The 27,971-nt window shown below is 40.7% G+C and overlaps 1 long non-coding RNA gene across 1 annotated transcript in view; it reads right to left on the minus strand.

Moving 5' to 3' along the window:
• Positions 1-3,250: 3,250 nt before the first annotated feature.
• LOC146305477 (uncharacterized) overlaps positions 3,251-27,971 on the minus strand; it is a 35,859-nt gene continuing 11,138 nt past the window's right edge. Inside the window, exon 2 of the long non-coding RNA XR_014769110.1 lies at positions 3,251-4,342. This is a non-coding gene — a long non-coding RNA (uncharacterized LOC146305477). The remainder of the gene's footprint in view (positions 4,343-27,971) is intronic.

The following is a 27,971-nucleotide window of genomic DNA, read 5'->3' on the forward strand; positions in this document are numbered from 1 at the left end:
CTGGGGAACTCCAGTGTTGAGCACTAGAGTAGAGGAGGTGGGTTTGCCAATCCTAACTGACTGTAGTCCAATATTCAGTTGCAGAGTGTGGTACTGAAGCCCAGAGTGTTCAGTTCACCCGTCAGTTTCATGAGGAAGATTGAGTTGAGCTGAAATCAACGAGCAGCATTCTGATGTAGGCGTTGTTTTCCTCGTGGTGAGCAAGGACAGAGTGGAAGGCAGTAGAGATGGCATCCTCTGCCACATGAGTGTCCATGAGTGTCACAGAGCGGTGGTCATTTAGACCAGACACTGCAGACATTTTCAGTTTAGGGACGATGATGGCTTTGGGAAACGCTCGCCTGTTACAGTGATAAGTTTAAGATGTCAGTAATGTCATCTATTAGCTGGTTGGCACATGTTTTTAGCACGCAGCCTGGGATCTTATCAAGCCCAGCAGCTTCACTCACATTCACTCTCAGCGGGATTCTTCTCACATCCGCTGTGGATACTGACAGTGGCAGGTCCTCTGGAGGCGCAGTAGACTTTACAGCTGACTCTTTGTTGAGGAGATCAAAGAGAGTATAAAATGTGTTTAGCTCATCTGGTAATGTGGCCTCACACATGATGGGGGTGCTCCTGCTTTTGGCACCTGTAACATTTTTAACTGTCTCCCAAATATCTTTGGTGTTGCCGGAGGTCAACAGTGAGATGTAGGACTACTCGTGGATATTTCACCAAAAATGGACCAGTAGTATTTGCATATTTTCACTTATCTTAATAATTAATAATAATACTGGTCCTACATAGACTTAATGCATGCATGTTCCAGCCCTCAGTTTGGGTACTCCTGCTCTAGTTGGCTCTCCAAGTGTAAAACATGCTCATGGCAACATTGTGGCTTCAGCTTATATAGACAAGGGTGGATATTTCCAGTGGTGGAAAGTGTACTGAAGATCTGTACTCAAGTACAAGTACTGTTACATTGCTCAAAAATTACTCAATTACAAGTGAAAGCACTGGTGATAGGAATATACTTCAGTAAAAGTACAAAGTATTCGTCTCAAAAACTTTTTCTTTTTTCCCAATTTTTAGTCCAAGTTTAATTTTTCTTATTCAACAAATGGTTCTGCTAAATAAAACTGTCAAACTATAATATAAATATCCATGAGTATTTTTTAATTGGTTAAATTCTTAATGACAATTAATCAATTAATGATTGAACATTAACATCCTTACTGTAAATGTGTGCTGCCACAGCATTTTATTTCATTTTTCAGTTGTATATCCTGGTTTTCATTGGCCCGTTTGTGATCAGAGAACCTTTTTGGTTACTAAACACAGACGAAAGGTTTGGACATTAATTCAAATTGTAGTCAGTACTCAACTATGGGTTTAAAAGTAACTAAGTAGATTACTTAAGTATGAGTAAAAGTACAGACTTGTTAATCTACTCGTGAAAGTCCAACCCTGGATGAGATGCACGGAGTGAGAGGAGACTGAGAGACGCTGTGCTGCTGCCAGAGGAGTGCTGACTGAGAGTATAGCATGTATGGGAATAAATTACAAAGTAATAGCTTTGTGTATATTTCTGTCTTTCCCCTGAAGGTCTGAATAACTCGTAAGATTTGTCGCTAGTCATTTAATTCATATTTTAAAAATTAGAGCTATAGGTAAGCAGTGAACCAAACCAAGGTGAGGCATAATAAGGGGGAGGACAAATCTTTCAAAACTTGAAAAGGCATCGTTTTGTGTCTATAATTACCACAGGTGATTTGTCACCAACAGACAACAGTGATGATGCTCAGTTTCTTTTTTTAATCAGAATTATTGCTATTATTAGGGATGGTCCTTGACCATTTCTATACCCTCGCTTACAGACAGTATTATTTCCTCTCTCTCACGTCACTGTTGGCCTGCATTACACACTGTACACACTGCTGATGTATTACTTGCTTTACATATGAGTTTAATGGAGCCAGTGGTGCAGAAGCTGTAAAGTTTCCATTATTGTAAATTACATGCAGTGAAACACCTTAAAGACATTCTCTTTTTTATTTTTTATTTTTTTTAACACAAATTGCCTTCAAAATTACCTCCTATTCTCCTCAAGAATACAACAAAATGCCTTTGAAATGGTCTTAACAATAATAAAATGACATCCAATCTTCTGCACCTCAGAGAGATTCTGAAATGATCTCTAATTCAGAGACACCACCGCTGGCCACGGCGCTGTGACAGCTGCAGTTTTACATAATGCACTGTTGCATTTTTAAGCCTTTTCTTTTCCCTTTTTTTTTGCTTTGTTAACCACATCTCCCTTCCCCCTCTCTCCCTCTCTCTCTCTCTCTCTCCCTCTTTCATTTATGAACTCACCTCACCTACGCTATCCACCCCCTCCCCACCCCCTCTCCTTCCTCCTCCTCCACCACCTCCTCATTTTCCACACACACCAAACCCCTCGCCTAAAAATGAAATCTGATTTTCCTTCTCTCTCTGTCTCTCTCTCTCTCTGTGGATGAGGGTCTCTGGGTCTTTTGTTCATCCACCCGCTCATGTGGCCTCCTCTGGTTGCCACGGCAACCGGGTGTATACATACTGTTGCTCCGGGAGAGAGAAATCGAGATGGAAAAAGAGGAGAATGGGATGCAGGGAGATGAGAGAGAGCGAGAGGTTGAGAGGGATGAGATGGAGTCAGAATCAGGGGAGGAAGAGAGATAAGCCAAAAAGGACAGAAAAGAAGAAATATGAAAAATGGAGAGATTAATTTAAGAAAAAAGAGGAGGGATTGGAGAAGAAATGGGAAAGAGGACAAAAGGATACAGAATTGAATGAATGTGGGATCGAGGAGATACAGATATCCTCTCTCCTTACTGCTGCATGAGCTGCATTTTTCCCAGCTCAGATTATTCTCCTCAGAATTAAACAACCCTGTAATACCAACCCAAAAACAAATTTATACATGTAATTCCTATTTCAACGCTCAGCATTTCTTCATTTTCTATCTATTTGTTTGGTAAAAGATAATTGATTTTTTTTTTTTCTTCAGATGCACAGCAAAGTTTTAATCTAATCTTCTGTCCTGGAACTCATTTTGCATGTTTCGTATCAGCGGCTGACTGTAGTACAAGAATTTAAAGCTCACTGTGCTGCAGTCGCACACACTGCAAAATGCTCCGGATAATCAGAGCGTCAGCAAAACTGTTCAAATGTAAAATGTACTGCGATGAGAATGCAAAACATAGAGAGAAAAAAAGTCAGTGACATAACCTTTCTTGCATTAAAGTTTTATTTTATTTTACAGTGCACTAAAAAGACATAACAAGCCATACTTTGTATCAAATTAGACAAAAACTAGAAGTAATATGTTCTTTATTAGACAGTATTATACCCTCTACTAAACCCCTTATAGACGTCTTTAGAGGGTAATTAGGGACACATTACAACAGAACTGTACCGTAAACTAAAGTGTATTATCCCCTAATATTATACCATTATTAGACACATTATAACAGACCTGTACCGTAAACTAAAGTCACTTATCTGGCACTTCCCCATTTAAAAACAACATGAGAACCAGATCTACCAAGTAAAGGCCAAAATTATAAAGGTGGAGGAATATTTTGTCTCTGAGTGACTGTCAGCAGATAATTAAATTTGATCAAAGATGTAGGCATTGGTCTTTAGTTTACAGTACAGTTCTATGGCAATGTTTGTCAAATTAATACATATAATACACTTAATTTACAGGACAGTTCCGTTGTAATGTGTCCCAAATTACCCTCTAATAAAGTATAACAATGGTCAAACAGTGGGGAATAATACACTTTAGTTTACAGTGCAGCTCTGGTCTAATAAGGGGTCTCACACTGTCTAATCAAGAACATATTATTTCAAGTTTTAGTCAAATTTAATGCAAAGTACAGCTTGTTACATCTAGTACTGCAAAATTAAATGCAAATACAAAAATCAGTTCAGCTTGAATTTATAGTTGTAGCAAAATATATCATCTAAAATGGGAAGATGAGAGAGAGACATTAAATTCAATTAATGTCCATTATCCTGTCTTATTCTCACATGGTCTGTTTTGCACTTGAATGTCTTATTTATAAAAACAGTGGGAGCAGAAACAAAAGGGAAAACACAAAGAAAGGACAACACGGAATGGGTGGGAAAAACTAAAAATGACGTTGAATAAGGGAGGAGAGCATCAAAGCGAGAGACGGTAAATATCAGCATCCTCGTCCGGGCAGCATCTTCCTCCACCCAGTTGTCTGTGTTTGCTGTATTAGACGCCCCTGCAGGAATCCAAACCCTGCAGACAAGCAGCCATCTGCCATCCTGGCTCCAATCCAATCCTGCTCTGCGGAGCCAAGATGGCGCCCAGTCACACACATGCAAAAGAATTACAGTCAAAACTCACAGTCAAATATTTTATCAAGACATACAGACCGACAAAAGCCTAATTATAGATATATTATTTACTGTACTGTAGTGGAAATAGACAAGATGAACAAAAATTTGAAATCGAGAGAGAGGGAGAGCAATATAAGTGGTGGTGGAGAGAGGTAGAGAGTGAATGAAGTGAGGGAGCTCTGATAGTGAAAATGAATTATTTTCTGATTGTTTCACAACAGCTGCGTTCTAAAGCACAAACGAATAGACCAACATCTCGGCACAACGCCACATTGTGTGCAAATATAGCTGCAGTCGTCCTCAGTCTACTCTGTTCATGTGTGTGTGTGTTTATGTGTGTGTAAAACTCTTTCTGCAGCTCTCACAGACAAAGAGCAGACAGAGTGTTTCTCTGTGAATCCCCACCTCACAAACTGCCCATAGACTGACGCCCACAAACATCCCGAGTGCAGCAAAATATGAGAAAATAAGAAAATACAGGCAGAGGGCGGAGTCTCTGCAGATGCAGACACTGCAGATGTTAAAATACCAAGAAACTGTAAGGGAGTTTTAGCCAACTAAAGAATACCTCACCAAAAATAAATTGTGCATTTGCAATTAATCTTATTTGGTGTCAGAAACTGATGTAGTTCAGGGGCTAACAACAGCACTATGAATCAAACAGAGCAACGTGCAAGTAAATAATCTAAAAAACTTTATTCTGTACACTGTAGTATGTTTTAAAGCGTAGGTTACCAACTGCTTTACAGGAAAAAAGGCAGGAAGAGATATATGTGGGCATAATGCTAATATAATGCTAACATGGGACGCCTTGAGCTGCAGCCAAGTTTTTCTCTAGATGCCAAACGAGGACACGAGGTTTGCGCTAACGCTAGCTGACACTTCTTTGGTGCGACAAGATGAACGGCCATCCACTGACTGGTTTGCGAGGCTGGTGGCGGTCTGTATGCGCGGCTGGTGACCTGCTTATATGACGACCGATTGGCTGGAATCGTGAAGAGAGGCAGGAGGGAGAGACGCAGAGAGATGGAGAAGCTACAGCCCGAGTATCATAGCGATTAACCGTGCCAAATGCACATACATGCACACACACTCGCGCACACGGAGCCGTAGAGGGATCATGACACGACGCTCTGATCTCGAGCTAATGCTCATCCAGACTCATTGGCATCATTCCATTTCACACACATACAGACTCTCCATTATAAAATCGCTAGTCCCTCTCATGCATATACATACCCACATGCTCAGAGGCCACCAGAGTCTAACATCCCTCAAAGTGAAACTGTATAGTTCATCCTGTTATCCAGAAATACTTGATATTTTATGCTTTTTTTAAAAAATATTTAACTGTTATGAATGATTACCATTTATGACAAGAAATTGTGTGAATGCTTGCTGCTGACTTGCGTTGCTGTGACGGAGCAGCTGAAGTTACCTTGACGTACAGAAAGGAAGAGTGAAAGAAAATAAGATAAGACCCAAAATGAATTAAACCTCTGAAAGGTGTTGAAATGCCAGGTAAACGGTAAGCATGAAAAAGAGCTGGAACGGGTTTAAACATTCTATTTTAAAAGTATGTTAAACAGTTAAAGAAGGAGAACTGTCGAGTTTAAAGTTTAAAGACCGAACGGAGTTGACAGTCAGTTGACAAGGGAGCCAGCCGTGAAGATGCTGTGATAGACAGGTGCTCAAATGTTGGGTGCAGTTGCTAAGTGGTTGCTATGGTGTTACTGGTGGTTGCAGGTTGGTACCAAGTTGTTGCTATCTTCGCTTAATAATTAATTTCTTTGTTTGAGTCAGTATCATTTATAATAAATAGATGTGTGTTTCTCTCTCCATCAGTCAATACTGTGCACCATTTCTTATGCTTCTGTGTTTTGTTCTGTTGACTATATCATGTGTTTATTTATGGATTTACTTGATTTTCTTTTATTGATATGAAACAGCAGTGTAAACACAGGTATTACCAATGATACTAATTAAGCCTGACTCTGTTTGGCCTGAATGGAACAAAACCATAATTAGTATCATTGGTGTTTACTCTGCTATTTCACGTCAAAGTGTCTGTAGTGGAAAAAGGAAATTTTGGTGAACTCTGACCTGTGAATTTCTGCTGCTGACCTTTGCCGACCTTTGAGGGAACTGGGATCCAAAAAGACAAAAATGGAGGCGTCTGTCATAGCCTTCGTTTATTGATCCTCCTCTGTCTGGATTCTAAACCGCTCAACAAAAGTTCAGTTTGCAGATAGGAGTCGATGGTACAAACACATCTATAAATCAGAATAAACTGTGCAAACGAGCTAAGCTAACAAACTAATGAGTTTGCTAACTGGATGTTAGCAAACTTGTTCACTCAGAAAGCTTTTTTCCCTCTTGAATAACTTTTTAAATCACAATTAGGCTATAAACTGATGTGAAGAGTTCTTTAATCAAAATTAACCCACAGACATATTTATTTTTACATGAGAAGACTTTACACAAAGTACCATTTGCACTGTGAACAGCTGTTTTGTGGCGTGCATCTCTCTCTCAAGTACCTTTGCTTCCCTGCCGTTTCCATTCTGTCTGTGGATTGTTATCCGGGGAAAATGGAGTTACGACCAAAAGTTGTGTTTGCAGCCACAGAAAGCAGGAACCGAACTAATCATCTCCTATTCAGGGGAGCCAAACTCCCCTTAGCTCCCCAGTAATTCCAACCAACTCAACAAGTGCTTTGGTTCTAGATAATTAGACGTAAGAGAATATTATAGATCCAAGAAATAGACACATTTCAAAGGCCTGGTCATGACCGGAGATCCTAACAGTCTCTTTGCTACCACAACCCCCGCTAAAATTAAAATCACCTAATGTATATAATAATAATTCATGACGGCAACAAGGAGTTTGCCCTCATAGAAACCGCTGTAGCCCAGTTTGCAAATATATGTAAAGCATATGCATTGCTAAAATGCAAACAAAAGCAAGAGGAAAACATTTACTTATTCAGCAGAACAGAGACACAAATTTGTCAGAGGCCTTTATCCCATCAACCCTCTGAGCTACAGGACGCATATTTCATTTTAATGATATGTTATTAATCCTGCTGGTTTGAGTCTGGAGTTCTCGCTGATGGTATAATCTACATTTATCTTTAGGACTATCTCTCTCTTTACCAGGTCAGAGGGATTATATGTGTCCCATGTTCAGTGTCTATATAATTACAGATTACATGTGATTACACAACACACACACACACACGTATATGTTTAATCCTAAAATCATTCTTCTGCTGTGTGGTGAAAGTCAGCATATTTCAGTTGTTTCTCTTATGACTGACACTGAGACAGATTAATTCAGAGCGCTTAATCACCTTATTAATTTGTGTGCATTGGTGTATCAGTGTGTGAGTGTGTGCAGTCGCACTAATACCTCAATCTGTGCAGAATAAACAATATGTTAAGCGAGGTCGCTCTTGGGTCAAATGCTGCATATTAATGGCACATCAGTGTGTGTGGGCATGTTTGCATCAGTGTAAGCATGGATAGATTATGCAAGGATACACATTATTGTGATATTGTTATGAGAGTGCGTGTCTGTGTATGTGTTAATATTTGTCCAAGCCTCAGCTGGTGTCGTATGGGCAAATGCTGAGGGGGCAGTATCGCTCAGAGGGGATTGTCACATATAATAAAGATGCTGTTAATAACTCGCTGCGTCCGTATGTTTGTGTGTGCGCGTGCACCGGAGTGAGGGGTCTGTAATCTGCAGGATTAGCGGCTGTGGATTGAGACTGAGATTAAATTCGACACCAAGCAGGGGCTCCTCCTGCAGAAAGACAGATTAATATGTGTGTGTGTGTGTGAAGTCATTTGCGAAGTCATTTTGTGAAGTTGTAACCAGGACAGAGACAACATGAGAAACATTTGGTCTTCCCTCAGTTGGAAAAGGCGTGAGAAAAGGGACGCTTAGTTAGGCATTCACAGGCACTGGTGCCCCTCCTCGTGCCCACATGTTTAAAAAAAAGCAAATGTGCCCTACTGGGTACCCCCTTGGTAGATAGGACATGATAAATTGTCCAATAGGGTGCCTACCAGTGGACAATCCATGAAAAAGCTTCCTCTAGGGTGCTTTCCAGTGGACAAAACATGATAAATTGCCCTTTAGGGTGCCTTCCAGTGGACGATCTATGATATAGCATGTCCTCAAGAATGCTTTCCAGTGGTCAAAACATGTTGAAGTGTCCCCCAGGGTGCCTTTCAGCAGACAAAACATGAAAAATGTGCCTCCAGGGTGTCTTCTAGTGGGCAACACATAACACAGGTGTTCCAGTTGAAAAAACGTTACAAAGTGTTGGAGAAAATGTCATGAAATGCCTCAGAGGGTGTCCCACTTGCTGGAAAATGTGTTTGCCTGCCTTTGAATCATTAAATATTTCATAGTTACGTGTGTTTTAATGACAGAGGTGTAGTAGTTGTTGTGCTTGACGTCAGATAACAAAACAATTTTAATCTCAACCAGGGACTGGAACTGTTTCACCCTAAATGCAGCACGACCTTCAGTGCACTGATGCCCTGCCCCTCTCACAGCCTGCATCCGACACGTTCAATGAACGTGGAACCGACTCTGTTCCCCTTCATGCACGCGATTTTCAACAATTCAGTTGTGCAACCTGCAGCGCCCTCTGTTAATGACTCATCCTTAATTGCAACACTTGGATTGCACAAAGGTTCCAATAATCTTGAGCAGAACTGGTTCCAAGACCAGAGCTTGTTTGTTGGAAATAGGGAAGTATTCTCCTGTGAAAATACATTTATTTTGAAAGCAGCAAAGGACATTGTCCCTGAGGGTAAGTAGATTTGCCTTATCTGTCCACATTTATTTGTGGCTGAGTATATTGATACTGGCTCGTAGCAAAACAACAAACATTGTCTGTTTCAGCCAAATGCATCTTAGCATCTCCAGTGCCTTGACCTTCAGCAGATACATGGAAGAAGACATTATTTTATTTGTATGATGCAACCTTACAGGCTTTTTGAGGCCTGTCCAACTGCAGACTGATGCCTCAAAGTCGCTCCAAAATACCCACGAGAGGCGTCACCCAAAAGCACATCCACTAGTGTATTCTGTCTTTGTTTCTTTCAATATTTTTTAATTCTAATAAGACAGCCCCTCTGCACTCAACACACACACAAATAATATTACTGTAATCAAATGCTGTGTCTGCAAAATCAGAAAACTTCATACTTATTTGTTTAACTTTAACTCTAAATCACTTATCTGTTTGAGGTTTGCACAAAAAGAGAAAATCAGACTAAGAAATATATTCCTCTAAATAACTAAAATAGAAAAACAGAAAATCTTAAAATTTTAAGAGCCTGTCTTAACTTGTTTACATTGTATCTTTCATTCTCTGCAGGATCCAAAAAATGACATTTTTCTACATTTAAACAATGTAACTCTTCCTAACTCTTCCCTACTTTCCAAATTCTTCCACCCTCCTCTGCCACACACACACTCAAACACACACACACACACACACACACACACACACACACACACACACACACACACACACACACACACACACACACACACACACACACACAGAGCCCCTCCATTCTACCGTTCTGACCTTTAAATACACTGTCAGGTTTTTTTTATATCTTTGTTGAGACGCAAACAAAACCTGAAATTGCCTCTGGGCTCCTGTTCACGATCTCACAATCAATGCTTTCTGACATTTAGAGCCGGGGAGAGGGGGGGAAATGTGTGTACAGGAGTGTGTGTGCATGCATTTTACTCTGTGCGTGCGTGTGTGTGTGTGTGTGTAGAAACCACCCACCAGATAGACAGGTGAGGTCAATTTTGCTAAACTCCTGTTCTAAGCAGCACCCGCTTACATGCATTAAAGTACTCATTTCGAAGCAGCCTGCAAGGTGAGACTGTAGATGAAACACGGCTCTTTTGTCACTTTATTATTCTGGACCACTGGTCTGTTTGAACTGCGTCATTTGTGGGAGGTCAAGAATCATTTTCAGACTAATTTCTATGAAACAAGGCAGTGAAATTTAATTTTAAGAGAAGTTATTTTATGCCTATTAAAAAAATGCACTCTGGTGTGGTTACCTGCGGTCACAATTCCAGCAATTACAGTGAAATATATGTGCTTTCATAGGTTTGTGCGTGCATGCTTGGTTCTCACACTGTGTTGAACGATCAGCGTAGAGCAGTGTTTCTCAAACTTATCACACCAAGCAGCACCTCAGAAAATACTGAGCTTCTTCAGTAGCCAACAGCTCTCGGGCTCTGTTCACCGTCATCTGTTCCATTTCAACACAGCTGCTCAAAATATTCTCCTCCTGAGCTGCGTGACTGCAGTGTTTCTGAAGCATTCGGACATTTGATTGTGTTGCTGCACCTGCTCAAGTTCCTCTTCAGCTAGCGTTATAAGACAGGTCATTACCAAACATCTTTTTGTGCTTGTGGGCTGCGACCCGGTTTAGCCAGAGTTACCGTGAGTGAGCTAACCTGTTAGCTTGTTTCATGTAATGTAACAATGGCTACCAGTAGACATAGTGACACCATGTGGACATTATCTACAGTTTTAAAGACTTTTTTTAGACAGTCTGACTGTGATTGTGCAGAATTCTGGAGTCGGTGGCTTAACAGCAGTAGGCAGAATTGATATTTTTTACTTTACATTAATGGAAAACCAACACTTGACCTGTAGGGTCTGACCCAGCAAAAGACTGCACACACTTTGCAAACACTCTCAGATCACCTCCAGCCTCCACTGTATGTCTATGATGTGTGAACAAACTATAAGCTAGATGTGTGTATTGATTAGGTTTGATTGTGCATTAGCTTGACTTTGCATTTGGCCCTCGGCATATTTGTTGATTTTTTTTTTTGTCTAACTAATGTTGACTACATTTGTGTATCCATGCGTAGCACAAACTTGGGCTGCTCTGTTAATTGAATGTGGACATTTGCCAGATGGACAGGTCTCCACATGTTACTGTATGAAAAAAAGCCATCTGATTACACACAATACAAGCGCCGTCTGTACGCTGCCAGATCAATACACATCTGATCGAGCTATCCCAGCTAATGGAGGGCAAAGAAGCTGAAAGTATTGACAGTATGTGTACAATTGCAACAAATCAATATAAGCCACTCAAACCATAGAAATACTTCAAAACGCTGATCATTTTTTAAATTAAACAGAATAAAGTAATAGCTGCTATAAGTGTGCTATCAAACGGATACAAAGGAGGATAAATCTAGCACAACTCGTGACCTATCGGAAAATTGAATAGGCTTTCTGAATAGTCAATATCAACAATGCACTCACGCTAATGCGCAGGGGTGCACAAATTGACAAGCTGAGGCATTTCTGTGGCGTCCTGCAAGCGAATCTGGCCAAGAGTGCACTGTTTTGTCCAAACACACACTCTTCCTCAATTCCCCTTCTTTGTGTCTCCTAATTTGTGCGCACGCTGACAACCTGTTGCCTCCTTTCCTTTTGTGCTTCGATCGAAACGTTGGACTAATTATATAGCTGCCTGATTGAATGTCTGTCCAGCCGCAGCGTATAAATGCCGCTTCAGTCAGCAATCAACAAGATCATCGTCCCTGTCGTGGTGGGTTCAGGACAGCAGCCTGTCAGCGGGGACTGTGATGGCTGTCAGACCGATGAAGGAGACGGTGAGGATGAAGACGCCCTGCAGATGTGACTATTTGTATCTCATGCATCTGTCGATTCTGACACAAATGTATGAGAATAAAGAAGGTGCAGTCAGGATAATAAGCTGGTTGAAATTGTTTTAAAATCACTGATGTCTGGTTAAAAGGGGCAACAGATATCAGAGTATTCATGGATTCAAAAAAAAAAATATACAACAGTACCACAAGACTCTCTAAGGCTGAGGAATATCCCAAGATTGTGTTGCTTTACTCAGACACAAAAGCTCTGAAAAGAAGGCCGCATTCCAGATAATGACAAGTCTTTTTTGTTTTTACGGCACAAACCAGTCTGCTCTTTCTTGCAAACAGTCTACGTGCCTCAGGATGCGCTCAGAGTCTTTGTGGCTTGACCACTTAAAGGTCAGGATTCGCTCTGGGGTTCAGTTCACCGATTAGAAGGAGGTCAAAGTACAGGGTCCGTCTGAGCCACTTTACATTACGTTATTTCCCCCCCTTTGGTCACATGCTGTTGTCTGCTCCTATTTTCTTTTTCTAATGATGATGTTAAAAAGTAAATGCTTTGGGGGTTGCCAGTATTTTGGCTGATCCTGTTTTTTTAAGGCTTTTTTAAAGCCACTACTAATACTCACACACGTTTGTTGAAGATGATGCATTAATATGAAATTCATTTATTCCAGGCAGTGTAATATATTTCCAAAAATCCCCCCAGAGTGCTGCCTTGGCATGGTTTCTGTCAGTCATTCTAGTCAACATGGATTCAGCCACAACACCTGAGAATTCTTCTCTTAACATGTTGATACATACTTGTGATCTCTCTTAATAAACTGGATGAGATTCCTTGATATGAACATTTAAATGAACATGTACATATAAAGGAAACTAAAGGTCAGTGCAGAGTTTAGTTTAGTTTAGTTTGTGTGTGATTTAAAGGAAAAACTGCAGTTATGATGAGATCTCAGAACGCAGCGTTATTGCTAAAATTAGGTCCAGAGAGGCAACAAGCAGAAAATAATCATACCAGTTGAAAAAACAAATCCAAGGTTAGCCCAATTTACTGGGTAGAGTAAAGCAAAACAAAAAGTAAATATATAATATTTCAGCCCAAACTGTAAAAACCATATCACCAACCAACATATTACAGCCAGAATCCCTGGTAAGGTTTTACCAGTCATAGTATGTTTATACATAGAAGGAATAGTATATATTAAATATATAGATATTTATTTTAAAAAGTATGAATGATACTGTCTCTGTAAATAGTAAACAAGAATGCAACAGTGCCAGGATGCAGAGGGAAACAAAGAAAAACCATGTTGCCCTTTCACAGTGTGCAGTGAGGGATTAACAGCCATTACAGGTGTGTTCACTTTCAACGACGGCTAATCTGGGAAAACTGTGTATTTACAGCCTTTTATTATTGTGTTTGTTGCCCTGCGGGACCTGTTTTTATTGATGTTGACTCTTTCTGAGATCTCAGCAAACACACTGCGGTGAGCACAATATTACCAGGACAAACAGAACTGAAATTTCCACCGAGGTGGACGAAGCAGCAAAGCCCGGACAGTGTTGAGATGATTATGTGACTCTCACACCATTTACACCTGATATTAAAATGGGATCTGGAACCGGATAGTTGGGCTGGGCGATTGGATGAATCTATCGTTAATCGATGATGGGCTGAATCCATGGCCTGTTGGTTTTCTGTCTGATTTTTGGGGCAATATTTGTCATTTTATTTTGCTAATGAAATAGTCTGCAGAGTGACAGCTGCTGCTCCCCGCTGCGCTCTGATCCAGCGGCACAGTACACACCCGCTCACCCGGACCATGAGTGCGCTAAACTGGGTGAGGAGTGAGAGGTAAACAGCCTGAAGATCCTGGCTCTGGTGGTCGCCCAACCCTACTGGATATCTTCTGGATGTATGGATGTCAGCACGTTACAGATTCAAACCTCCCTAAGATCCGAACACAGAATTTGTCCGAAGACATCACATACAGATGTTTTGGGTTGATAAATTGTCCTGAGCACAGCAAAATAACGAGAAAATAAGGAAAAACATTGAGAGGGCAGGATCTCTGCAGACACAAACAACACCACTTCTAGTGGGTCATAAGTGATTATGTTTTTATGAGTCAATACACTGTTTTTCTGTCAAAAAAAATATTGCATATTATGCATTTAACCTAAAAAAAATAGACAAGGTTGCTATGAACAGAAGCCTTTGGTCTCAGACTGCATTATTTCACTATTTAATCTGTTTACAATGTGAAACATCACCTAAGACTGTTAAGAATGCACAAAGCCGTGTTGTGGCTCAAACTATCCAAACAACATCAAACACATAACAATTGGCTTGAAGGAATTAGTGCATTTGACACAAAGGAGCATATTGCATCAAATGTCATCTGTCTAGACGGGAACAGAATCACCAAAACACAGTGACACCCCAGAGCCAGTCGACTGAGAGACACTGATGCCTTAAAGCCACAACGTCTCACAACAATGGGATCAAAACAGCATTAATACCCATGTTCAAAAACAACTCTCAAACCCTCATATCCCTTTCTGAAATCCTCTTCCTCGACTCACCCCAAAAACACTTCCCAAATAATCAGCTTAGGAGATAAGACTGAGGCTTTTTATTGAGGTTCTCTATTAGAGACAGCAGCGATTCATGTTCCTTTCAAGAAAATTATTACAGTAATAAGTGCAGTGAGGTATAAGAGTTAGAAATTAAATGTAGATGTCAGATTTTCAATATCAGCTCAATTACTATTCATCTTTTCAGACTGCACTTGATCTTCTGCAAGAAAGGTTCCACTGCTTTTGCACAAATCAGCCAGAACTTGGCGACAATCTCTGCGTTTCAGTAATTCAAAAACTGGCATTGTAATCCATCTGAGTCCATTACCTTTTGTTTGGACTATTAATCCCTCTCACGGTCCCAGTTGTATCTGTCGTCGGCTCAGATCGGATCAATGGGGCTGATTTAATTCACAGTCGGGGAAGTCAATACCTTTAACTAATGCTAATTTAGATGTAAATGATACCATCCAAATACAACAGGCACAGTCAAGGTCATGTGAGGACAAAGAGCTGCTGATACAGAGGTTGAGCGATGATAAACGAATAGGTAGACAACAGCACAAGCAACGGTTCTTAAAGATGTAATGTGTCCTGGCAAATTTTAAGTTGACTGAATTTGAAAGGGCACGTTTTTTGTTTTTAATCCAGTGCACCATACGGAGTATGGTATTGTATAGGTCTTATCTCATCTTATCTTATCTTATAATTTTGTAATGATTCAAAACAGCTTAAGTTCAACTGTTCTGTCACACTGAGGAACATTGCAAACAAATTTGACTTCCTTTCATATTTTCTCAGCAGAGTTTTAACTCTCAAACAATGCATGCTCGAAAGTTTGCTAATATGATGATCGTGCTTCTTTAGAAACTTAATTAATGAATTGTTTGAACTCTGAACACTGCATTCGTTCAACTCATCATTTCAAGTAAACAGACTTTAAGTTAGAAGAGCTGATGTTTTCTGAAAATAAAGTAAAGTAATTTTAAGTTTAATCAACTCTGAAGAATAAAATTTTTATGTTAAGTTAATGAGAAAAGCTTATTCCACTAATTCCTGTATGTTTTTTACAGTGTAAGACATATAAAAAAAATACATTGGCCACAAATTCATTTAAATACTAAATTATTCTCACAGCTACAACAGTCGGTCACCTTCCACCCACTTATCCCCGCAGTAATTGGTCAGCCGGTGCTTTAAGAGGACGGATGCTGGTCCTACTGGGACCTCTGTGGTCACTTTAATGGATTAGCTGGCAAGACAATAGCCAACACACACACACACACACACACACACACACACACACACCATATTGCATTTTAAATAAGCTAATACATTTTGTTTGACAACAGAGACACTGGCTAATTCTGTCCTGAGGTATCTGATTGCGTGTGTGTGAGTTTGCGTGCGTGTGCAAATCTTCCAGCCACCAGCAGTGGGACCCCCTCTGACCTTAAAACACGAGTTTAATCCCTAAGGAGAAGCCCCGAGTGTCCTGATACACCCTCCAACACACACACACTCCCTACAGCGTGGGAACAAACCCTCTTGACAGCAGACGGGCCAGTGCTAAGGAGGGTGTTTGTGTGTGTTTGTGCGTTTCTGTCCCTTTGCTGCTCGCTCAGTCACCTGAATGCATTTGATCACACATCATTTCTGCTTGTGCGTGTGTGTGTGTATGTGTGTGTGTGTGTGTGTGTGTGTGTGTTTCAAAAGCGGAGCTCAGAGGACAAGCGTTAACAATGATATCACTTCAGCCTCTATAAATCTCTTTCTACCTCCCACAGGGCGAGGAGTGGTGGGAGTGAGGAGAAGAAAACAGGAGTGTCAGGAATGAAAGAGAAGTGTGTTTGCGCCTGGTGGGTGATGAGTGTGTGAGGGGGAGAGAGAGAGGGAGGGATGAAGGAGAAAAAAAGATGACAAGAAAAGAAGCGCTGCTGTTGGCATGGTGCAAGCATGTAAATCAAGGCTGGAAAAGGACAGAAGAAAGACTTAAATGACGGACAGAGAGCAGAAGAGACTTCTTGTGATCTGAGTTCACTGAGAAGATTGCTGTTTTCTCTCTTTCCTTTTGTCTTTACAAGAAAAACACAGCTGTAATTTACGTTTAGCGAACAGGGCTCTCTAGTAGACGTGTGAAATATGATCATTATCTATGATCTTATCAAGTAGTGTAATGCTGATTTAGTGCTGCAAAACCTGAACTAGTGTCAGAGTAGTTTGATACAGGAAGCCACTGTTCAAATGCTGCTTCCTACCAAAAGTTAACATTGTTTTCTTATGATAAAAAAAGGAATGATATAAGGAGTCTGGAGTCTTCTATATCCATGCAATCCGACTGTAGACACAAATGGTTGTTAAGTAAATAAAAATTCTTTCATAAATGTGAGCTAACATATTTTTGCCTAACCTTAAAGGTGCACTAATTAATATTTTCATAAGATTCGTTTGTGAAAGGACTCACTCATTTAGACAAACCCAGACAGAATTTTTGCCCAACTTGTGTTGTCTATTTCAACTAAAAAAAATTGTAACCAGGGTGCTTGGTCAGAAAACACTTCTATGAGTCATATTTGACAACCAAGACAAACAACATATTTTGCTGTTTTGTTTGGAGGACTCCTTGGAGATCTTTTGCTTTTTCCTCCGGCGTTCTGGCTTTTGCAGAACTTTCTTGTCCTGGAAAGATGAATTAACAAAGCTCTAACAAGTGGCACAGAAGTGGCTTCGAGCGAGCCGCAGAGCTCCAGCCGTGCAGATGTGTGAATGTGTGTAAGTCCTTGGTCATCCTGTCCTTACTTTCCTTTCCCCTCTCATCTTTGTCATTAGGAGAACAGCACACGAAGCTCCCCAGGAAGTGGAAAAATTAATTTCTTTGGCCAGACACCCCCCCCACACACACACACACACACACTTTCTTCTTTTCTTCTCCCACTCCCTCTCCTCTGCACCTTTTCTCTCTCTGCCTTTGCTCACGGTCTTTCATGTACAGATCAGAGAAGCCTGCCACTTATCACACGAGTCTGGAGAGGCTTTCTTATAAAAGCTGCCGTTACATGGCTGATTTAACAGGGCACACACACAAAGACCCCTCTATCTTTCCCTCTCTGTCCGACTTTCTCCATCGTGCTCCTGTCTATAGGATATCCCTCTCTCATCCCTTCTTCCAAACACACTTTCTCCATACAGAAGTAATGTCACACACACACACACACACATGCATACACACTGGCCTGCCTCAGCTCTTGTTCTCTCACAATGGGATTAGTGGTGTGATTCCTCCACTCCTCTTAAGTGGGCACACCACCAATCCACTTACGATAGACTCCGCTGAATACTGAAAAGAGTGAAGAATAGGGGAGGAGAAAGGAAGAGAGGAGGAATAAAGGGGAGAAGGAGAAAGGACATGTGGTCAGGAGAAGAATGGAGTGAGGAAAGATGGGAAGGAGAGGTGGATGTGAGTTCAAATTAATCTTGTTTGTGTGTTTTAAAAATTAGGAAACACTTTTTAGAGGACAAAACAAAACGCCATGAGGAAAAAGACGGGAAGGACAGATGCAGGACGGACAGAGAGAAGGAGAAGAAAGAGCATAAAAGAGAAGTGGACAGATTTGTAGCCAGAGGTGAGGCAATCACTGCATAATTCTAACAAGCGCACACACACACACATGCACGAGTGGACCTGTTGCCAGGGTGACAAGAGGCAAGCAGAGGCCCCGCCCTCCCCCACCGTGTTTCACACAGTGATGTCATCGGTTGCCGCCGGCGCCGGGCGGGCCCTTGGCCAATAGGACAAAGGCACCGGAGGGCGCAGCCTGTCCTCGTCTCTTTTTTTTTCCTCTCCTTTCTTTTTACTCTCTCTCTATCCTTTCCTTTCATCAGGTGCTCTCTCGCCCACCCTCTCGTTTTCTGGCCCTTCTTTCTTTTTGACTTATTCAACTGAGCCAGCGGGCGGCCGCAGAAGTTGAGGCTTTAGGTCTTTCACTGCTGATGAGGAATGAAGCTGATTAGAGCGGTTGGGAGAATATTTCACGGCAGGAGAGGCCACAGTGGCTGTTCACATCCAGTAAAGGGAAGGCCACAGATACAAGTTAGTTTGTCTCAGTGGTCCGCCTACCATCTGAGTGTTTTTCACCATTTTTCAAAGCAGGTTTCAAGAGTCTTTCCAACTTCAACTTCAGTTTATTTAAAGTGCACCAGAGAATCTCTGTGCACTTTGCAAGTCAGTAAAAAAATAAGAGAAAAGAAGTGTGTACGTGAGTTAAGAAATCAATAACTTTAAGTATAAAAAAACATTATTTCATGTCCAGTAAAGTTGATTTTAATGAAATATTACGAGTTAATAAACACAAAAGAAAGAAAATTCTACAGGCACTCAACATTTTTAAGTTAGTAGAACTTGTAAACAAAACTTAAAACAAAGAAACAAAAAAGTTTTCACTACTTATTACAATTGATTAACTTGAGTATTCAATTTTACAGCGGAGCTACTCGCACCACAGCACTTATGCAGAAATGCACGCAGCATTTCTGCATAAGTGCTGGTTAGCTGGTTAGCATACTAACTTCAGGAGACATATAAGCAACATTATACATAGATGTCTTCAGTGGAGGACAAAGTACTCACCCCCAGTACTTGAGTCAAAGTAAAGTACTAGAGTACTAGCTTTTAAAAAGTTCATTCAACCTTTATTTTAACTCGGAAGTACATTGAGGTAGAGATCTCATTTACAATGTAAAAAATAAAAGCACTGACACAGAAAAAGAAAGAAACACCTGAAAAAACTTCAGCATAGAAATGAAAAAACAAAAAGGACAGCTATTGTCATTTTCTGATGTAACTGTTTTAAAATCACCACATAAAATTAGATTGAAGCCAACTGTAAGGAGTTTTCCAAGTCTGTTAAATAACTGAGATTTCTTTCTGGCTTCAGGGGCAGGATATACATTAATTATGTGGTATTTTTCACCACGATAAAAACAATCCAACATTAAAAGCCTACCATGAATTATTTCTCTTTTTCTATTTAACATCTTGAGATTTAATTTTGACTTTCTCCTGCTGTCACCATTACTGAGTTTTGTTTGAATGAAAGAGGCAGAGCTTGGTTGCTGTTGTTGAAGAGCGCCTGGATGGCGTATTTCTGCTTTTGCTTCCATCACCCGTTGAGAGCTAAAATTAACTTTTTGTTCTAAATTTGATTAAACTTAACCAAACCTTAATCCTATCCAACAATTCTAATTAAGTTAAATCTTGACCTTCAGTAACAGCAGACGTGATGCAGCTATCAAGGAGGGAAAATTGCTGCATCACAGTTGAGACAGTTTTCTTTGACTGCTATACTCACAGACAGTCCACAAGTTTTTTTTTCTTGTGTTTTTTCCTCTGCCCTTCCCTTCCCGCTCCACTCTGGACTCGAGAGTTACTCGCTATCTGCTGTCAGAATCTCGAAACCTCACATGTCAGGAGACATTTCCCTTTTACTTGCTGATCTTGCTCAAAGAAATAAATAAATCGCCCGGGCCATATTTCTGAATCCACTGCACCAAACCAGACTGTGTGACTTTTATTGTTTGCAGCACTTTAATGGCTATCGTGCTTTTTATTTTTTGAGGCAGGCAGATGAGAGGAAAAGCTGATTATAATAGAAATGAGCATGTATGGAAACCTCATTACCCAAAGTGCCTCTTCCATTTTCTGTTATCTTTATGTGTACGTGCTCCCGCTCCTCTATTATCCTGGTTTATTCTAATATGTTTTTGTACTTGGCTTAACCTTGTTCTACTCTCAGTCTTATGACTATTTGTCCCCACTTTATACCTCCTGACCTTATTTCTCTGTGTTCCTGCCGCTGTAATCTCATTTTATTGTGATGAGTCTCTCCTCTCTGCCATTATCTTGTGTTTTTCTGACGAGCTTTTTTTGTCAGGAGGGAAAACTACATCCTAAGTGTTGTGGTGCTTTATTGTCCCAAAGCTGGAGCCTACAAGGACTCTTCACACCAGATAAGAACATCCAGTGTGTGTGTGTGTTCATGTGTGTGTGTGTGGACCAGGTCAGTGAATGGAGCCACCGGGGCGAGACTGATTGCTAATTATTGCATTGGGTGTTGGCGGCATGTGGAGAGAGGATGAGATAATAGGAGGAGCAGACAGCAGAGAGGGCTGTCAAAGGCCTGTACCTGACACACACACACACACACACACTCAAAACACACATTTTCAAATCAAGTCTTCTGTTCACCGCTTACTAGTGATGAAGTACTCGAGAGACCAATCTCAAGATGGGGTCGGAATCGACCACATTTTTACTTGGTCTTGTCTCCGTCTCAGACAAACATGACTTGGGATGGGGAAATTTCTGTGACTGGATGTAAATCTTCCTCCTTCAAATGCAACCGAAAACTTGACTCATTTCTGTTACTGTCACCCCTGACCCCTTCATGGCAGGAGACAGGGGACAAAGTTGTGGCTGTCTGAGAGGAGACGTCAACCATAACTTCTGTAATAAAATCTCCCTATCTAAACCACAAAGAGTTCATCTGCAAAACAGCGTCTAAAAGAAAACACACAGCAGTATGTAAATTATGCAGCGCAGTGCTCGCTGAGACAGCTGGGCCCACTTCAAACTTTTATCTGCACTTAGACAGGAAATATAAAGATAGGTAAGCTAACCAAAATGCTAGCTAGTGAGAAACAATGACAAGACAGGCCACATAAAGTTATGTAGCTAAGTTATGTTACATGAAGGTTAGCCAATGTCAGGACCGACATAAATGCTACATGCTGTTGTAAATGTGACAACAGTTGTTCTTGACTTGGTTTCACCCCACCTTGGTCTTGGCTTTGATTTGATCTCAATTCTTAAAAGTCTTGATCTTGTTTTGGCCTCGATCCAGTCGACTTGGTCCTGGTTTAGGTGGTGTTAACAACAATAAAGGGTGGAATTAAACATTTTGGGGCCTAAAGCAAACACAAATATTGGTCCCTCCACATCCCTTGTTCTCTCCTGTTCCAATCAATCAGTAAGTCATAAAAATAAATGCATATTCAGGGAAGACAGTGTTCTGTAGACTGGAGGTACATCAGTGGATACTTCTGTATCTCTTGCTAGACTTTTTAGCTTTTTTCATGTCTGTACACTACACCAAGCCCTTCTTTTGTTCAAGTTTGCTGCTGTCTTCCTGTTTCACTTCCACAGATGCACAGTGAGATCGTGGAATATTAAAAGTTAAGCTTGCTGATGCTATTTTCTGATGCCCTTTCAGTTTATGAGGCATTTTATGGGGTTTTTCGTGCCTTGGGGCCTAACAGTAGGTGCCCTCCTGACTGCAGTATTGTCACGTACACTCTAGAGCATATGCAGTATAAAGAAACTTCCTCTGTCATTGAACAGTATCTAAGTTTTACCACTTCTAACAAAGTTTTCCAGTCTAAAGATGTTAAGTGTCTTAAATATTTCAACAGCTCTCTCTGACTCTCAGACCATAGTTGTGCAACAGGACAAACATTTGGTTGGTGACCCCCTCTGACAGCCCTTAGTAACACTTTCCTCGTTGCTAAGGAGAGACAGGAAGCGGGTATGGCCAGAAGAGACCCCCACAGGACCTTCTTCCTGTTTGGAAGTTAACAAAAGGTGAGGTGAAGTTGAGTTAGTTCTCATTGCTTGCATCCGTGATACCAACCGCAACCATAACAATTAGTGTGGGAAATCTCAAAACTGACAGCGAGGTCAATGTGAAAGTACACCCTGTCTGGAAATAAAGGTACTGTTATCAAATATATTGCGGCCGCTGCTGCTGAAAAGGTTGAAAGCACTCGATTATGTGTGTTAACATCAGGTAGGGCCAGTATTGTTGTATTATGTTCATTATTGGATAATTTCAATAATGCCTTTATGACTCATCTCCACTTGGCCTACTTTTACTCTGAGTTTTATCAAATGTTTTTGGCTAAAATATTTATAAAACACTTATTTTACTGACTAATTTATTTATCAAATTAAAAGGCATGTTACTAAAACCACAGCATAGAAGTCATACAGAAAAGGATGAAATGGTTTGGTGTTAGCGGCATAAAAAGTGAATAAACAAGCCTTTTTCAGAGCTTGAAATCAGTTAGCTGAGCGGCAATCATAGGCTGCACACAGGGTGAAATTATCCATTTAACCTTGTGTTCTGGAGGCAAGTGAAACCAACGTGATTATGTAATTTATTCCACAAAAACCTCTTCAGAAGATGGATCTATATGGTGCGCAATCAAGACACGAATATGTGAAATGTAACATTTGCTGGGAAATGTAAATGCGTCACAAATCCACAAACCCTCATGCGCTGATAACGTTAGGCTGATGAAACGACTCAGACTCTGAAATTATCCAGAGGATCACATCACTGATTAGAACTTCTTACTGGAAGTTTGCAGCAAATTGCATTTTGAAGAAGGCTCTCTCTTCCCTGACTTATCGGGTTATGGCTGCTGAGATGCTCGACTGTGTAAAAGAGATTAGACAGTATTTGAAACGAGCAAAAATGGATTTAAAAGTCAAAAAGGGGGTGTTCATTCAAATAAACAGTTTTGCTTCAACATACACAGGAACTGAGCGGTATGCTGCAGACAGGATGCAGCCTCTCATAATGAGGAGAGGTTGATCAATGGATGGACAGGAAACAGGAGAGACTGCATGTGTTGTACATGAAGTTCCAAAAACCACCAAAACAAAATCATAATCTGCCTCACACACGTGTCAACCACAAGCAAACACAGGTAGAGTGAAACCGACCTTCTGGCAGAACAGATGTTCTTTCATGGAGCTGAGAAGAACACAGGGTTCATTGAAAGGTGATTAGAGCTATCTGACTCCACTCGACGGTAATCAAAGGCCACAGACATGAAAACAACATCATATGACGGGGTAGTGATACACTGCTGCGCCAGTATGTGAACCGCATCAGGAAGGAGGAGGAGTTCACTGGAGGGTAGCATGACTCACCGGGAAAAGATAGAGCAGTAACATGAAGACAGGAAAGAAAGAAAGTATTGGTGAAAGTTGTGAGTCTACACAGTTTCAAGGCAGTTCAGGCAACAGGCACAAAATTTAATGCATGCACGAGGTCTTTTATTTTGAAAATTAACTGGATTCTCCCTGCCTTTTCTGTGTCTGACTTCCTGCCTGTCCCCAGCCATGCCTGCAGGTAAAGGTTCCATTAAGAACCTTTTTCATCCAAAGAACCTTTTTCTGAAGTAAGAGTTCGTCAAGGATTGTCGTTTTCTCCAATTGTTCATCAAGGGTTCTTTGTACCATAATAGAAAAGAGTTGTCACAAGAACTCTCCGGATGGGTTCCTGATAAAACCCTTGGAATACAAAAGGGTTCTTGCTCGAAACCCCTCTCAGCCGATGGAAAGGTTCTGGATTTCAAGAGAGGGTTCTGGGTGCAACCATTACATGATGAAGGGGTCCTTCATAGAACCTCTCATAGGGGGTTCTGGGTGGAACCTTTTGGATAGACATGTTCCACCAACATGGAACTGATCCTACAATGGTGCAAACACCTCATTTTGAACCTTTCTGAGGATTTAGACCAAAAATAAACATCCGTCATTACAACGGTCCTGCTCAAAACTAGATAGCACCAAGGTTCAAGAACCAGAGCTAATTTGGTGGGAAAAGGCTAACAGATGGTTCTAGTTACAAGCCTTTATGTTGGGTTATAGGTATAACTCACTGAAAGCCTTTACAAAAGGATCAACCATGAACCAAAAAGGGTTCTCCTATGGGGACATGCAGAGCAAGAAGAACCTTTTATGACTGTCGTTGGCACCTTTATTTCTGAGAGTGTCGTATCCTGTGGTAAAGTTAGCAATAATGGATGAACGTCCGGTTAAACTTTGAAAATAATGATTTATGAGAACATTTCAGGTTGGTTTACAACAACAAAACTACTTAGCTATGTTTCATAAAACATCTATTTGGGTTATAAAAAAAAACTACTTCCTTAAAACAATCGACACTGACTGCTGGTTTCAAACGGTAAACAAGCCTGTGTTTGACCCATCTATCCATCTCATCCTACTACTTATGTGAGTTTCCTCCTCATTGGTTCAAAAAGCGCCCAGAGTGTCACAAAAAACAGAAAATTCACATTCTTGTATGTCTATAGAATAAATTTTGTGACTATTTCACAATCTGCTGTGATACAGTGTAAGTGTTTGTCTGGCTTTTTCTGCAAAAGTGGAAAAGTGCACCAGTGGTTGTTTGGGCTAGAAATTAACCGGCCCCTGAAATGAATAATTGCTGGAAAGGATGAAACAATTCCACGTGATTTTCACAAGTTCTGAGACCCACTTGAGTTCAGCCCCGGGCCTCAAAGTCAACAAATGAGCATTTACCCGAACAAAACGCTACCTGATCAGTTATGTAAAAGCTGTTTCTAGGTTACTCCATCTCCTGAAAACTGCTGGTCACTGGATGGAAGTTTCATTTTACACACATTGCACAGGTTTGTGATCAAGGACTTCGTCTTTGAATGCACCACACACAATGCCTCTTTTACGGTACGGGAGGTTACTGCAGGTCACGAGGTAAATAAGGGAGACAAGATGTCAGTCTAACAAAGTTCTAATGTAGCCTGATGGTGACTACAGAAGAAATATTGCACACACACACACACACACACACACACACACACACAGATTTCCGTGTTCTTGTAATTTAGACAAAGTGCCCCATTAGTTCTCCATTAATGACTGGAACAACTACATGTCCAATCAAGTGATTTGGTCCACTATTCATAGTTGGTTTCTATGGCAACGGACTTATTGAACCTCTCAACGCTTGATTAACAGTGAAGAGTGCACACCATACTCCATTATGGTGAACTCCATTGTTAATCAAGAGCAAAATGAACACGCTAACATATTAATAAAGACAAAGAAACATGCAGTATATTCAATCCTCTGCATATTTTTTTTCTGTGTCTCATTTTAATTAAAATCGGTTCAGTTCTATTGAGTTTGCCTTATTGGCATGCATGAGCGTGGTTAGAGTATATTCATGACAGTATCTCAGTTGTGATCAGGTTTTTGTAGCATCCCGTTTCACACATTTGTTAATTAAAACCCCTGGGTCCTTATTTCAGCTGTTTTATTTGCTTTGTACAGGTGTCTGAGCAGTGGCACCTTTGATTCAATTAACTTGAAGTTAATCAGAGCAGTTAGAGAGACAGCCTGACAGCCCTTAAACTGAGAGACATGTGGATTATTATTTGCTGCTCCTTCCTTGCACAACTGGAAATAAGCCTTACACAACCCTGTCTCCTAACAAATACATCGATATACTACCAACTGGTTTTGCGAAATATCTTTAAGGGAAACTCGGAGCTACTTGGATTATTTTCAGTGTTTTGTGTGGTGCAGGAAGTGTGTTTCTGTACCCAGCGCAGGCCCTGAGGTGGTGGCTGGGGTGGATGGTTAGTAAATGGGTGCAGGACCTTGATATGGCAGACAGGAGTCCACATCCCGAGTCCCATGCATGCTTAAGTTCAGACGACAAAAGCACTTTGGTTAAGTGAAAAATCATGCAATTGGTTAAATATTAATAAAGTAAACACGCTTCCATTTACTTTTGACCATTTTAACATTTACCCAAGAGTACAATCTTTCCTAAACTTAACAAAGTTCTGTGAGTGCCTGAATATGAGCTTTAAAAGTAGATATTGTAGGGAAAACTAAACTAAAGATTTTCCAACTTGGCAGGTGAATTTATTCAAAACATCTCCCCGTTAAGTTTAAGTCTGTGTCAAGGGAAAAGGGAAAACAGTGTTTTGTGGACCAAAAAACTAAACCCGACCTTCAAACGGCATGAGGGTGAGTTGATAAGGACTTTCATTTTTGGGTAAACTATCCCTTTAACTCCACAGTTGGCATTATATAAATCTCAGTCTCCTAATATGTTTTCAGCATCTGTTTTATAAATATATGATGTATTTAAAAAAAAATTCTGTTATTCAGGCTTTAATTCTAATGTCGGCTTTCTAGCAGTAGCTAAATAAATGTAACATTAGCTAAATTTATAACATTATTGTCTGATAACCACGTTCTTCTATGTTCAATGAGAACTTGCTCAGACTTATAATGAGGGCAGAGCATTAAAAATGTTGGCCAGCGGAAAACTTGTTACAAAATAAATAAAATTACCCACAAAATAAATGACTAAAGTACAGTAATTATTGTGTAGCAGTGGGGGGAAAAATACTACTTACAATGATCTCAGTACACAGACCAAGTGATAAGTGCAGTGTGAATTTAAAAAGGCTAAATCAGGAGAGCTCGTCCTTATCTCTTCATTTTCACTGTGTGTTTCAGTCCTAGCAGGGTTATTAAAACTGGCCAATTCGCATCAGTACCAAAGAGACTGAGGCATTCAGCTCTATCTATTTTGAGATGGCTAAGCGCCTAGCCTAGTTTTTTTTTTTTTTTCTTTGTGGATTGAGCAGTTTTTAGCCCAAAGCAATTAGGCAAACTCACTAGCCCTGTCAGCGGATGCACTGAATGCAGTCGCTGCATTGAGAAATTAACCACTGGGCAGATTTTGTACCATCCTGTCTCCATTCAACACATCTTCTTCTGCTTCTTTTTACTTCCCTTTCCCTCTTTTGATGAAATGACAGAAAGAGTGATTAACTGCTGAAATCCGCCTGTTGGCCCCCTCATGCACTCACACACACACACACACACTCACGCACATGTGCACAAAAACTCAAATTCATCATTCATGTTTCATGTGAGGGGCGCTGAATAGTGTCATTTGGAGAGCCCAATTTCCATGACAACAGGTCTGAGGATTAGGGTGAAAAACTGTCATTCCAGAGCAATTGTCAGAGCACCTTGATTCAGAAGAGCACTTAAGAGCGAAGGCAAGGAGCAGAGAGAGAGAGGACGGGGGTGGAAATGGAGGAATTTGGGTCGGTTGGAAGGATCAAGGCAGAGTCGGAGGAATGGGTAATGATCCTGCTGGAGATCACTTTACCTCCACATCCGTCTCATTGTAAGTCACTACGGAGAACAGGTTAACAAATAAAATGTAAATGTATAGCAGCGAGATATGAAAAGATGAGAGAGAAAGATGAAAAGAATCCAAGAAAAGAGAGGAGAAGAGGTGGTGGTGCAGAAAAAAAAAGGAGGAGGGAGAGGAGCTAATTACAAAAACATCCAAAACAGTCCAACAGTCCCTCCGACACCTCCTTTACAAGGAGGCTCAAGATGCCAGAAAACTTCTAGTCTCTTGCCTTTGTGTCTTTGTGGT

Source organism: Lutjanus erythropterus, chromosome 23 (genome assembly GCF_056507025.1).
Source record: "Lutjanus erythropterus isolate fLutEry1 chromosome 23, fLutEry1.hap2, whole genome shotgun sequence".
Taxonomy (NCBI): Eukaryota; Metazoa; Chordata; class Actinopteri; order Lutjaniformes; family Lutjanidae; genus Lutjanus; species Lutjanus erythropterus.